This window comes from Schistocerca piceifrons, chromosome 4, assembly GCF_021461385.2.
Source record: "Schistocerca piceifrons isolate TAMUIC-IGC-003096 chromosome 4, iqSchPice1.1, whole genome shotgun sequence".
Lineage (NCBI taxonomy): Eukaryota > Metazoa > Arthropoda > Insecta > Orthoptera > Acrididae > Schistocerca > Schistocerca piceifrons.
The window spans coordinates 170258939-170272370 of NC_060141.1; the positions used below are offsets into that span (position 1 = coordinate 170258939).

At 41.7% G+C, this 13432-nt stretch overlaps 1 protein-coding gene across 1 annotated transcript in view; it reads left to right on the forward strand.

The window, feature by feature from the left end:
• Positions 1-13432, forward strand: part of LOC124795699 (protein bric-a-brac 1-like) — an 837236-nt gene that overhangs the window by 727807 nt on the left and 95997 nt on the right. The gene's annotated exons all lie outside the window — the stretch shown is intronic.

Below are 13432 nucleotides of genomic sequence, written 5' to 3' on the forward strand. Positions count from 1 at the left end.
TAATTAATAAAGTAAGCACAGTTGTTAAAATAGAGACAGTGCTCCTTTTTTAAATGATAATTAACGGTTCCAGTGTGTTTCTTTATTTGGGCCGTTCTTCCTTTCTGACGAAGGCTAAAATTCCCCCCAAAACTGAGCCGTCACTATGTCTCGCGTTGATGCTGTGCATCTCCAGGCGCTACAAAACGATTCCTCGTTGCGTTTTGTTCTGCATTGTATTTCGGCTGCTTAAACTAACGAAACTTATGTAACAGGTACGTGAGACTAGTCTTACATCTTATTGTATGTCCCAGAAGTGTACTGCAGTTTGTTTCGAACTTCCGCACGCTTAAAAAAAAAAATCTTTCAGTTAGACACTTGCATGCGTGGATCGTGTGTGTGAATGCGCGTGTGTGTAACGCTGTAGTATAATAATACTTTTTGGATGTGACATTTACCGTTTTGCTAATATTCTTTACTTTTTGTAGCCTAGCTCGAAACTTTTACTGTCTAGTAGCCCGCCAACAAAATGCGAGGAACGCCGCAGGCAAATTAACGTAGCTATGTGCACGAGCACGCCAGCATGTTGAAGTAGCTACATTTGGTTGGGAGGAAGAACACTGTGGACGTTGTGGGTTCTCGATTTTCAGAGGCCGCTCAGTCGCCCGTGAGATACTAGTATGTCTTCTCCTGTCGCGGCGTCGAAAGCGCTGCAGGTGTCGGAACGGCGCCGACTCGAGTGGGCCGCGGCGCAAACTGCTGGTGGGCTCGCCGTTCCGGGAGCAGCTGGCCCGCGATGCTGTGGCGGCGCCTGTAGGCACCCGACCTCGTCACCCCCCCCCCCCCCCCCCCCCCTCACGGACGCTTCAGCTCTCCCCTAGTTTGTTCTCCACGGCTTTCTCTTAATGTTGTGAGCATAAAAGATATCGAATGTTTCGAGAGGCGGTAAGCTCATTTAAACAAGAAAAGCCAGTCGAATAAACATGGGTTTGCAAACTCTCACTTTCTCAGATCCCAACACTTCTTCATAGGAGGGGCTTACGCTTGATTGTGGATGTGAACCCAATCGTTGCGTCGTCACTTCGTCAATTGGGTCAACAGTGTTTTGATGTCTTTCTGTCTCTCAGTACTATAGATACATACTAGTCTGAGCATTAAGTAATCCTAAGTTGTTATGTGGCTCAGAGTGTCTTGTACTGTTGCTTTAGTCGTGCGAGTCTTACTGTACAAATAAGTTACCCGCAATTCTTGTGTACGATCGTGCTGTCCTACCCGCCTTGAGAAAAGACTCCACGTTCGTGTTTACAGTTAGTGTGCTGTTTGTTTGTAAATGTTTCGCTACTGTTTCTTTCAATTATAAAAATAACTGATTCGCTACGATGGGCAATTAATCCAAAATCTTCAGTGCGAATGCACATTTACGTCCGACGTCCAGCGGGAATCTAAAATTAGCGAGCATGGAGGACACGGGCGGCGTTTGCGGATACCGGCGCTAGGTGGGAGTTTTGCTCAGTGGGGAAGCGTACCGAGATAGTCCGCGCACTTGCGATATACCCCGTGTACAGGTGGCGCACTGGTTAACGCGACTACCTAGTATGCAGGAGATCCTGAGTTCGAGTGCCGGTCTGCCACACATTTTCACTCGCCATCGCTGATTCCGCGTTAAGTCCCGATGCTGCTGACTTCGTAAGTTCCTTCCCTTCCCTTCCCCCACCATCCGCCTTCAATTACATACTATTTTTTCACTTTACCGCCACATGTCAGCGATAGAAACCTGCTACGCCACAAGTTATATACGGTGGCTATGATTTTCTGCTGCGGTTTAGGAAATGGAAGTTGGTGAAACATATACACACGCAGTCTCATCAGATAACCTGTTAGGCGTAGCTTCCCAATAGTTAAATTCCGAAAGGCCTCGGTTAGCCTGAGATATGTACTACTTTTAGTGGGTGAAAATCCGGGAAGCAGCGTTCGACGGTTAGCAGCTTGGAAGGCGGTGTATGTCATCCTGTTGTTTTGGGCGGTACTTCACGAGCAACTGCTGTACCATCTTCAGCGCATCTAGGTCCTATGACCACGAGGCAGACTGAATTTCTGTCAGTAGCGCTTTTCAAAGTGCATTCTAGATTCGTCGTTTGCATACACGGTTTTACATGAGCTTATGCTTTCACCGTTTAGTCCATTTCTGTTTGATTCTTCTGGGTGTGTGCCGCTTCGTGACCTGATAAAACTACTGACGTTTCTGTTACTGTTGCAGCCAGCTTTATTAGGAGGACTGAAAAATCTAAGATTTTATTTACTGACAAGGCGGGTTCTAGAAGAGTTGGTGTTGTGAATTTTCATAATCATTGCGTGTGGGCTAATGTAAGGCTGTACGCAGTTGGAGGAAGAGGGCATCGGGACCGTTTCTCGTTAAGAGTTTGGGCAGGCAGTCTTGGCGTTAGAGGCATACTTGTACTACAGAGATTAAATGGGGTCAGTATCAAGGTTTTATCATTAACTTTTTGCCTACCTTTCTGGGTGATGTGTTTTGTTAGCAAAGACTACAGATGTGATTCACGCACAGTTGCGTGAATAAGTGATCCAGACTCATCAGGATCACGGGATTAGTGCGGTATGCCCCTACTTTCTTGTTATCCTCGATCCCTGGATTAAAATCCCCTAGAATTTCGGTTGTGGAGATTTGAAGGGATTTTTATACCCAGTCTAGACAGTGATGTGCAGACTCTACAGAATGGCGTCTTCATTGAGAGTCAGCATGTGCAACAACTATGTCAACTTCAAACAGTGCGCAATACCAGAATGAAATTTTCACTCTGCAGCGGAATGTGCGCTAATACGTATCAGATTACTAAAACTGTGTGGACTGAGACTCAAGCTCGGGACCTTTACCTTTCGCGGGAAAGTGGCGTACCAACTGAGTTACCCAAACACAACTCCCGACCTTTCCTCACAGTTTTACCTACGCCATTACCTCATTTGCTAGCTTCAAAATTTCACAGAAGTTCTGCTACGAAACTGGTGGGACTAGCACTCCTGAAAGAAAGTTTATTACGGAGCTTTGGCTTAGCCACAGCCTGGGGGATGTTTCCAGAACGAAGTTTTCTCTCTACAGCGGAGTGTGCGCCGATACGAAACTTCGTAGTAGATTAAAACTGTGTATCGGGCCGAGACTTGAACTCTGAGCCTTTGCCTTTCGCTGGTAAATTCTCTAACACTGGTAGAGCATTTTCCCAAATTTGGGTTCAATGTACGATTTGACACTGCTAGGACACGAACATTTGCAAACGTGGATGCCTTTGCAGTAAGTTTAGTGCTCACTTATGGCGAATGCTGCTTTAGTTTTTATTTGTGTTTTGTTGTTGATGTTTGTTTGTTGTTGTTTTCTTTTTGTTTTGTTTTGCCCTAGCTAGTAGATTTAGAGATGTGTGTTTTTGTTTTCTGTATTCCTTAGATTGCTCCGCCTACATGAAACTGAAAGCCCCCACCTGGACGCAGGCGCAACTGAAGGAAGCTATTCAGGCGGTAGTGTCGCAGAAGATGCGATTCACCCAGGCGTCGTCCCGCTATGGCATTCCCAAAGGGACGCTCTATGATAATATTCTGGGAAAGTCTAAAAGGATGGTGGTGTTGGAGGAGGCCGGCTTGACGGCGGTAGAGGAAAACGCGGTGCTGGAGTTCTGTTGCGAGATCTCCATACAGCCGTACAACCGTAGGACGAAAAAGTCGCTCAAGTCCATTCTAGCGTTCGTAGAGAAGCTGAGGCGCGCCAGGGACCCCGAGTTCAAGTTCACGGGGCTGGCGGGCTTCCGCTGGTGGTGGGCCTTCTGCAAGAAGCACAGCATCGTGTCCCTCTACTTTGACCGCGGCGACGAGTCGTAGCTTCCTAGGTTACCGCACTGCTTGCTCCACCACACTCTTATTTAATAAATACTATTCTCAGGAAAGTAGTGAACCATGTATTTGCATGTCGCTGTTGATATTTTGCCTTAAGTTGCTATTTGTGTTTTGTAGTGGACAATTTGTAAACTTTAATTTTTGCATCTCTGTTTTTTTGCATTTAAGCTTTCCAGTTGTTTACATTTTTATTTATGTTTTTCTCGTAATGTATTTTTGCAACTAATGCATTCTGCATTGGCATGTGCCGTGCACCTTTCATAACCGGTAGTAATTATCCTTGACTGACAGGAGGCACCAACATTTTTTTTTCCTGAATTAATTTAAAATACTCACGTGTCACAAATATTTGTGCAAATATCTCTGTTAGGAATTATATTAAGTCGTTCCACTAAAACTTGCAGCAGTCATACTGTTTGACAGATCTGAAAAGCACCTGAGATGTTCTACAATCTCTTTATTACTACTCAAACTGATGACAGAGTGAGGAGACGGAATTGTCTGACTGCGAATGGCTGAGCAACTCTGATCTTCGATATTGTGATATGATTGAACCTGATATTATGTAAGGGTAGACAACTAATAGCTGCAGATATATCGTGAAATGTCTTCCAAGTCATGGGCTGTTAAATCAAGTAGTTTGTATAGAGTGTACTATGTAGTATATAATTTTTTGACCTTTTACATTGCAGTATTGAATTTAATTACGACTTTTCATTCTAAAACTGTTAGCACATTTACTCAAAATTACTTATATTAATTATAAACATGTGAAAGTATGCACATTTCGTCATTTTCACACTTAAAAATTATATTTTGTTAATTACTAAAAGGCGAGACAATCAGTAGTGTGTATTTATATGTATCCTACTACATATGCACGATATGTGGCTTCTAAGTTGACAATATCCACATAAGTGTGACAGAGAACTGTATTTTTTGACATGGATTTGATTGCGACGTTGAAAGAGTTCATACATAATGAAAATGCCCTCCTTACACATCTTCAACTATTTTGTCGAGGTGGGTTTGATTGAATTGTTTTTAATTTCATATGGGCTTTAGTGCATCAACTTCCACCTTGTACCTGTGCCATTTGTGATGTGTATTTTTAGAGAGTTTACTATTAACATGACAAATGTGTTATTTGGAATACATTTTGTTGGGTATTTTCTCATTTTGTTAATTTATAAAAGTTAAGTTCCTAGAATGTAATGTATGTTTTCATAGAAAAGTTATAGATACTCGATATGTATATCGAGTTCATTGTCAGATGAGATGACTGATTGTTAGAGATCATTTTGAATCTCTCTATTCATTTAGATTTAGATTTTGCGAGAGTAGTACCGCAGGTTTCCTTTGTAAATTTGTATTAAGTTTGTAACTGTTGTGAGACTGAAACTAGGATATTGTATTACTATTTAAGTTTAAATACGAAGCAGTGAAATATCAGGGGCTGTTATCTGCATTTTGTGGAAAATTTCGTTGTTGATATTATTTTTCTGAGATAAGACATTTGAATATCAGAAATTTATTGGCTAAATGTAATTTATTAGCTACATGAATAACAGCATATTGTTCCACTAAGTGTTAAAAGTAGAGCAATGTTCCTTCGTAAATATAATTTCCCATGACATATTGTTTGTTGTTGATTATAATTAAAAGAGATCACTGCTTTTAGTTCTGATGAGGCATTTAAAACTTCGTATCATTCCACAATGTGTCATATATTTCGATGACGATTATGTGAAGTGAGAAACAGCACTGAAAATAAATATTGTATCTTTTGGAATGACTTGTTTTCTTATCAGACGTTTCACTGGTATGTTAACAGGCGACATAAGAGTGGTAGTATCCTCGTTTTGTATTGATATTGGCAATATAATTTTGACCCTCTGGTCACATGGCCAATATTGTTTGTGGTCCTTTACTGAGCTGAATCAGACTACTATCCCAAATGTTTGGCTGTTTGCACAACAAGGTTGCTACCCTATCATAAACCGACACAACATTAAATTCACTATTTAAACATATATTAATGTGACCCATTATTCAGGATGGAAAAACGAACGTTACTTGAGAACAGTTCACACGAGTACTTCCCTTACTTCTGTCAACTAACGTTACTCCTACAGGTGAGTTTATGGTATCATTCAAATTATTATCCCTTTACATTATTGCCCTGGATGTGACATTAATCGATTACCCATTAGATTTTCTATCCCATTTATGTGCATATGTATTCCGCCTGTAACCAAACAGCTGTTTGTAACTTAACACAAGACGTCGTGTTTAAACTTTAAAGTGACATCCTTCCCGCCTCCATAAATAGAATATCTCCTAAAATAATTTGCTCTTGACATATAGTTCGATCTACCCATTTTTGTAATTACACATTATTAAACTGTATATCTAATTCATGCTTACATCAAAATACACTGCCTGACAAAAAAAAAAAAAGTGAAGCACCCAGAAGGAGAGGAGGAAACGAAATGATACTTCATGGAATGAGAGGTATTGTGATGTTATTTCAGAATCAGAATTACAAAGAACTTGGCAGTATTAGCTCACTTCTCACTATGACGTTGCATCCCTCTGGGCTAGATGAATGCACTGATTCCATTGGGAAGGGTGTCATAAGGCTGTTGTATCCTTACCTGAGGCAAGCTGGCCGCAACAGTTGTAACTGGTCCTTCGTATCTTCGATATTGACACTGAGACGAAATTGATATCCGATCTGGTCCCAAGCATGTTCTACCGGGAAAAGATCTGAAGGTCTTGCTGGTTACGGGAACACCTGGACGTCTCGCAGACGGTTCATAGAGATAGGAATCATATGCGGATGAGCATTGTACTGTCACAAAATGGAACCAAGATACTGTCGCATGAGAGGTAACAGATGAGGACGCAGGATGTCCATTACATACTGTTGTGCGGAGTTCCCTCAGTCACTACCAGCCTTGACCTGAAGTCATACCTGATGACTCCTCACACCATGGCACCAGGGACACCTGGAATAATACTGCTGTGCCCCTCCAAAACACTGGAAGAATGGGATCTTTCGCCAGATCGCCGACGATGGTCATCCCGGCGATCCGGACCCTTGATGATGGGTATGCCTGCCCTTGCGTTCCCATCCAATTCAACATCGCGCCAGTGTCGCATCCAAATGCCCCATAAATCTGGGCATTGCTCGATTCGACCAGCAGGCCCTGACAGGATTCATGCACTTTGTTCACACTCCCATGCCTAGTAACAAAACTAAACTCCAACAACTGCAACGCACTCTGGTGGACGTTCTGCATGTCACAGATAGTGGCATCTCTAACCATCAACATAACCATCAATGGTGCGTAGCTTACGTGTGCAAAGTTACACTGACATATGACCATTCTTTCTGCGTGCTTCCTTTTTCTCCCAGGCTGTGTATATAAGTAAGAACGTAAAGATTTCTAACATCTAAACAGTTTCCCCTTCATATTATACATTTATGGGTGACGTTATGTTGTTTACTGCACATAACTAAACGAATTGCCATCCTAAAATTTAAAATAAAGCCCATGTGTGCGCTGATTTTCCTAGAATGTCATTTACCACTGTCTCTGTTGAGCTTGGGTTAGTAGCAATACTCGTATCGTCCATAAAAAGGAACTAATAACACCCTCTGTTTCGAATAATATGGTAGGCCATTCGGAAATAATGAGAAAAGCAAAAGTCTTGTTTAAAGCCGTCAACTATTTTCACCATTCAAATGATAAGGCGTTCCTTTGTGAGTTTCTTAAACCACGCTTAATTTACAGCGTCATTTTTCTTTGAAGAACAGTAAGCCCATTATTATTTTTAATAATTAATTCCGTATAAACTTTACTGTTGCAAACGATAAGCTTGACACATTGTGTGATGTCCATGTTAGCCGCTGAAGATATTTCAGTATATGATCAACGATATACTTGTCTCAACAGGGCACTCCTCAAATCTATTCTTTCATGGCTAGGTTTATGCATTCTCTCGTTCTTTAGTTTTCTAAGGAGTCACTCAAGTTTTTGTTCATATTCTGACACAACGCCAACGTAATTTTTTATCACACCGTTCGCAGAGGCCTCACACATTTTATTGTTCTTTCTCCAAGAACTCTAATCATAACATTTCAGTATCGTCATCATTTTTTCCGTTGCAACTACAACTATGCCTGCCCTTTAGATACCCTAGGTAAATTTAAAAATTTCCTTCTCCACTCGGATATTGTATTTAGTGGTGGTGATTTCCATCCGTAATTTGTTTTCATCTGGTCATAGATAAGTGTCATGAATGTACTATGGAGTTCAGCGTTTTAGTTACGTCGCGTCTTTTGTAATGCACTTACAAATGCTCAGTGTTACAATTTTGTTTGGCCTGGAAGGACTGAGAGGTAACTTTTCCGTTACTTGTTCTTTCCTCGGACAAACGATGTAAGAATAGGATTTATAATGGAAATAAGCCATAACCAAGAATTTGTCGTAATCTTGATTTTCATGTGGCACCTGTATTTTGGCATTAAGTGTCTTTTTAATTTTGTTTGTCTCTTACTTAATTTTTTCCGTGTCCTCGTTTCAAGCCAGTCGTGTAGCTGGCCAGGAAAACCTGTTAGTAGACACAAAGTACGCTTTTGCTGTCTTCGTTCGGAATAAATATCAACTTCCGTACTTACTGTGTCAATTTCTTCCATTCATTGTTGAAGAATATGTGCGCTGAAGGCAAACAACGCGGTGTCACAATCTAAAAAAAGTTGTACTAGTATGTTTCAGAACCATCTATTCCTTGTTCTTATCTCAGGTGACGAATCGGAAAGCTTCTTTAGAATAGTTTCGGTGATGTGGCATCTTGTTTCTTGCCTCTCTATTCACTTCTGAATTTGCTGCTATTTGGATGAAGCCTTGTGAAAGCTGTTTAGTTTACGTATGTAGTCTTCAGTATACTGAAGTGGGTTAACCCTCGTACTGCGTTATTTCTTTAGGGCTGACAATACAGATTTTGTTGAAACTTTCTCAGATATCTGTGAAACAATTAGTACTAATTGGTCTGCTCTGTAATTTCCTTCATGGCTTCCAAATGGTCCATTGAACTATATCCACTCCGTAAGCCAACTTGTCCCTATGCGTTATTAAAATGCGTTGTTTTTCTGTGTGGCTGTTAACGTTTTTGATGAATATTTTGCACTTGACAGAGAAGAGTCTGACAGGATTGTATTTCGTGTCGTGTTTGTGTCCTTTGTTGGGAAGGAGGATAATTGTAGGATCGTTCCGTTTTCTTCGTAGGCAAACATTGTGTAAATAATTTTTCAAGTTCCTTGTGAGTTACTTTTATGTAGCTTTGATAACTTCTATTGAGACACCATCATCTAGTGGTGCCGTTAATGCTCATTCAAGCAGCGGCGTTACCCACCTCATATGCCAGTACTTCTGAGTTGTCATTATTCTCATTGTTTAAGGTCCGTTTTTTTGTTTCATCCCTTGAACTACATGAACATTTAAGAGTCTTCGAATGGCTGCAAAATGTTCTCTCTGCGCTGTGTGCCATCTTAGCTGATGAAATAAGTTGTCTACCGAACATAAGTTTTTTTTTATTCTTAGTACTTTTTCTGTTCTCAGTTGTTTTTATTATGCCTCGTCACATCTCTTCGAAGATATTTCCGCATAGTTTTGTTTAATTCAGGATATTCTATCAAGTATCTGTTATCATTTACTGGTGATAAATATATGCGTCACATTTGCCCTATCTGCCGTGTTAACGCTTCTTCCTCTGATGACGAAAATTATGTATGCTGTCTGTCATTTAATGTATTTAAATTAGTAACATGATATATCATTTTCTGGAGGATTCGCTAGATATTAGTTTGAGGCAGTAAATTTATTTGCTAAAGCTCTTAAGTTATATACTGAGACTTGTGTCAGTAATACCAAAGGAAATCAATTGTACTGAGACCTCGTTGACGATAGAAATAAATTCAGATGTTTTTATCCCAGTGACTTAGTGAGAGCGCAGCAGTTGCAAAGAAATGTTCGCATTAAATTACTTACATTAAGCAGAAGAGACAAAGCTACTCTCCTAGTGCCATCTTAAAATCGGTTTGTGGCTTTTTCAGCCGGACTGTTCATGTGTTTATCTGACATTTTGAAGTCATCCCTCTCTATTAACTTAATTTTCTGAAGTAAGTAACATAGACAGCACAACAGGTAAGTACTGTTATTTAATGTGATCTCTACAATACTAATACAGTGTGTTGCTTTTCTGTTACACGACTTCAGTTTTCCTCCGGCAAGAAAGAAGTTATCCCTACAGTCCGCATGAGTGTCTGCCACTCAAACAATAGTAGTAAGCAAGAAACGAGTTGAACGAGATTTCTCTACTTTGAGAGGATGGTCTGCGAAAAACTCGCCATATCGTACATTTCTAGTGTGTATTTTTGCTTCATTGTGCTATCAGTTTAGATAATTGTTTTTGCAGCGTAGCTCGTGCACGTGAAGTATTCATACAGATGTACAAACTTAAGAAATAAATGCCTTTCCTGTCATTAACACCACCTCATACATCTCCCGTATCGTAAGCTATTTCTGAAAAAGTTACTGCGAGACATCAGTAGGAAAGACGATCACATCTTAAATCATAAGAAAGTGCAGTCTCCGGAAAAATCCAGGTGGTTGTGACAGACAAAGCGACATAAATTGTTTGTGACAACAGCCAAATTCCTGAGAGGGCACGAAACAATTTGAGGCGGATCATGTCCAGTCTTTCTACGAAGACGAAAACTGATTTTACCTCATTTTTATGCTTAACGAAAGTAACTGAATAGATTCATATTACGCCTCAAATGCTGTTTCAGAATGAAATTAATAAGACAAAAGTTTAAGAAACATACTTAATCCATTGATCCACCCAAATAAATCTGTGGTTATGTCCAAAAGGGTACAATCACATAAAGTTTACGCCTGTCATGCCATCAGTAAGTCTCAACAAATATTTAGTTTAAACCACAAAGAAGCTTTAGCAGTAAGCCTGTGGCAGCTTTTTTTCCTTATTCTGGATGCTGTCGTCATCTGGTACTACATGTATCAACTCCTGAAATCTTGTTTGGAAGTAGTATCGTCTCTGTTCATTTGCAACTCTTGTGCTCATTGTACAAGGTGACTACACGTAATTAAAATTTGTTGCTTGTAGTACAAGTTTGTAGAATTACTTGCCCGGCAGTGGTACGATGTGTGGCCAGTGTGGGAGTAGTAAGGAATTGAGGATTCTGGATCAGACTGCATTGTTGTCAGATTTATGAGATACAGATGATGTCATATCATGACATCATGCAGTGTTGCCAGATTTCTGTCATTCTCACCCTTATCCCTAACATCACAATCCAAGTGTAAATTGGTAGGAAATTAAAAACTCGTGGTTTCCCCCTACTCCTATAACGTCACAGGCAACTTGTGCTAAGTATAGAATCCAAGAGCCCAGTTATCCTAAGAGTATAATGGCGAGATATTCAAAATTGCATTTCCAGTTGTGCATCGCTCGTATTAAACAATTTCCCCCGCCTCAGTTACTGGGTCACGTGGGCTGTTTCAACAACTTCCATCGCCACTCCGACAGGATAGGACAGGAATTGTTTTATTTATTTATGTAACCAAATACTACTTACGCTTGGAAGGGCCTCCTCCATGGCATGCTGGCAGAGGAGTCATCTGCTGCCTGCTTGCGGCTGGCTGGCACAGCACTGGGGAAGTCGCGCAATTCCTGACAGCCGGTAAAGCCTGCAGCGGGTCGGCGTCTGCTGCATCGTTCGAATTGTAAGTGCAGGTGGAGTGGGCATGCCAGTGCAGTGGGCTACCACCATCACCAACGCTCCCAGCTGCACCAGATAGTGCTCACCGCAATGGCCACTGTGAGACATACCACACCATTACTAGCGTGTATCAGTGAGTAGCAGATCAGGAAAGTTTCCAACACATGCGATGTGTGACACTATGGTTTCCCATATTCTACTTACACCACACAGGTATGCACTTAGTAGTGCACAAAAGTGCTTACTTTATTTACCTCCTTTCCCCTACAAAATCACCCTGCAGGTTGAAACCCTTCGTGTATGTCTAAGGCTGCATCACTGTCCAACATAGCAGGCTCGCTATTAGTAACTGACCTCCTTTCCCTTAGCGACCTCGAAGACGAAACTGAACTTAGCAGGGTCGCTATTTCTATAGTTGATATTCATAGTACACAAGAGTGCACTTACGGAGTGAACAAACATGCATTCGCCACTGTTTCTATAAACGAAAGTGCACTCGCCAGGAATGTGAAATTCAAACCTACACTACGTGATCAAAATCATCCAGACGCCCCCAAAAACATGCGTTTTTCATATTAGGTGCATTGTGCTGCCACCTACTGCCAGGTACTCCATATGAGCGACCTCAGTAGTCATTACACATTACGAGAGAGCAGAATGGGGCGCTCCGCGGAACTGACGACTTCGAACGTGGTCAGGTGATTGGGTGTCACTTGTGTCATACGTCTGTACGCGAGATTTCTACACTCCTAAACATCCCTAGGAACACTGTTTCCGATGCGATAGTGAAGTGGAAACGTGAAGAGACACCTACAGCACAAAAGCGTACAGGCCGACCACGTCTGTTGACTGACAGAGACCGCCGACAGTTGAAGAGGGTCGTAATGTGTAATAGGCAGACAGCTATCCACACAATCACACAAGAATTCCAGACTGCATCAGGATCGACTGCAAGTACTATGACAGTTAGGCGGGAGGTGAAAAAACTTGGATTTCATGGTCGAGCGGCTGCTCATAAGCTACACATCACGCCGGTAAATGCCAAACGTCGTCTCGCTTGGTGTAAGCGTGAACAGTGGAAAAACGTGTTGAGTGACGAATCACGGTACACAATGTGGGGATCCGATGGCACGGTGTGGGTATGTCGAATGCCCGGTGTACGTCATCTGCCAGCGTGTGTAGTGCCAACAGTAAAATTCGGAGGCAGTGGTGTTATGGTGTGGTTGTGTTTTTAATAGAAGGGAGCTTGCACCCCTTGTTGTTTTGCGTGGCACTATCACAGCACAGGCCTACATTGATGTTTTAAGCACCTTCGTGCTTCCCACTGTTGAAGTGCAATTCGGGAATGGCGATTGCATCTTTCAACACGATCAAGCACCTGTTCATAATGCACGGCCTGTGGCGGAGTAGTTACACGGCAATAACATCCCTGTAATGGACTGGCCTGCACAGAGTCCTGACTGAATTGTATAGAACATCTTTGGGATGTTTCGGAACGCCGACTTCGTGCCAGGCCTCACCGACAGACTTCGATACCTCTCCCCAGTACAGCACTCCGTGACGAATGGGCTGTCATTCCCTAAAAAACCTTCCAGCACGTGATTGAACGTAAACCTGCGAGAGTGGAAGTTTTCATCAAGGCTAAAGATGGGCCAACACCATATTGAATTCCAGCATTACCGATGGAGGGCACCACGAACTTCTAAGTAATTTTCAGCCAGGTGTCCAGATACTTTTGATCACATA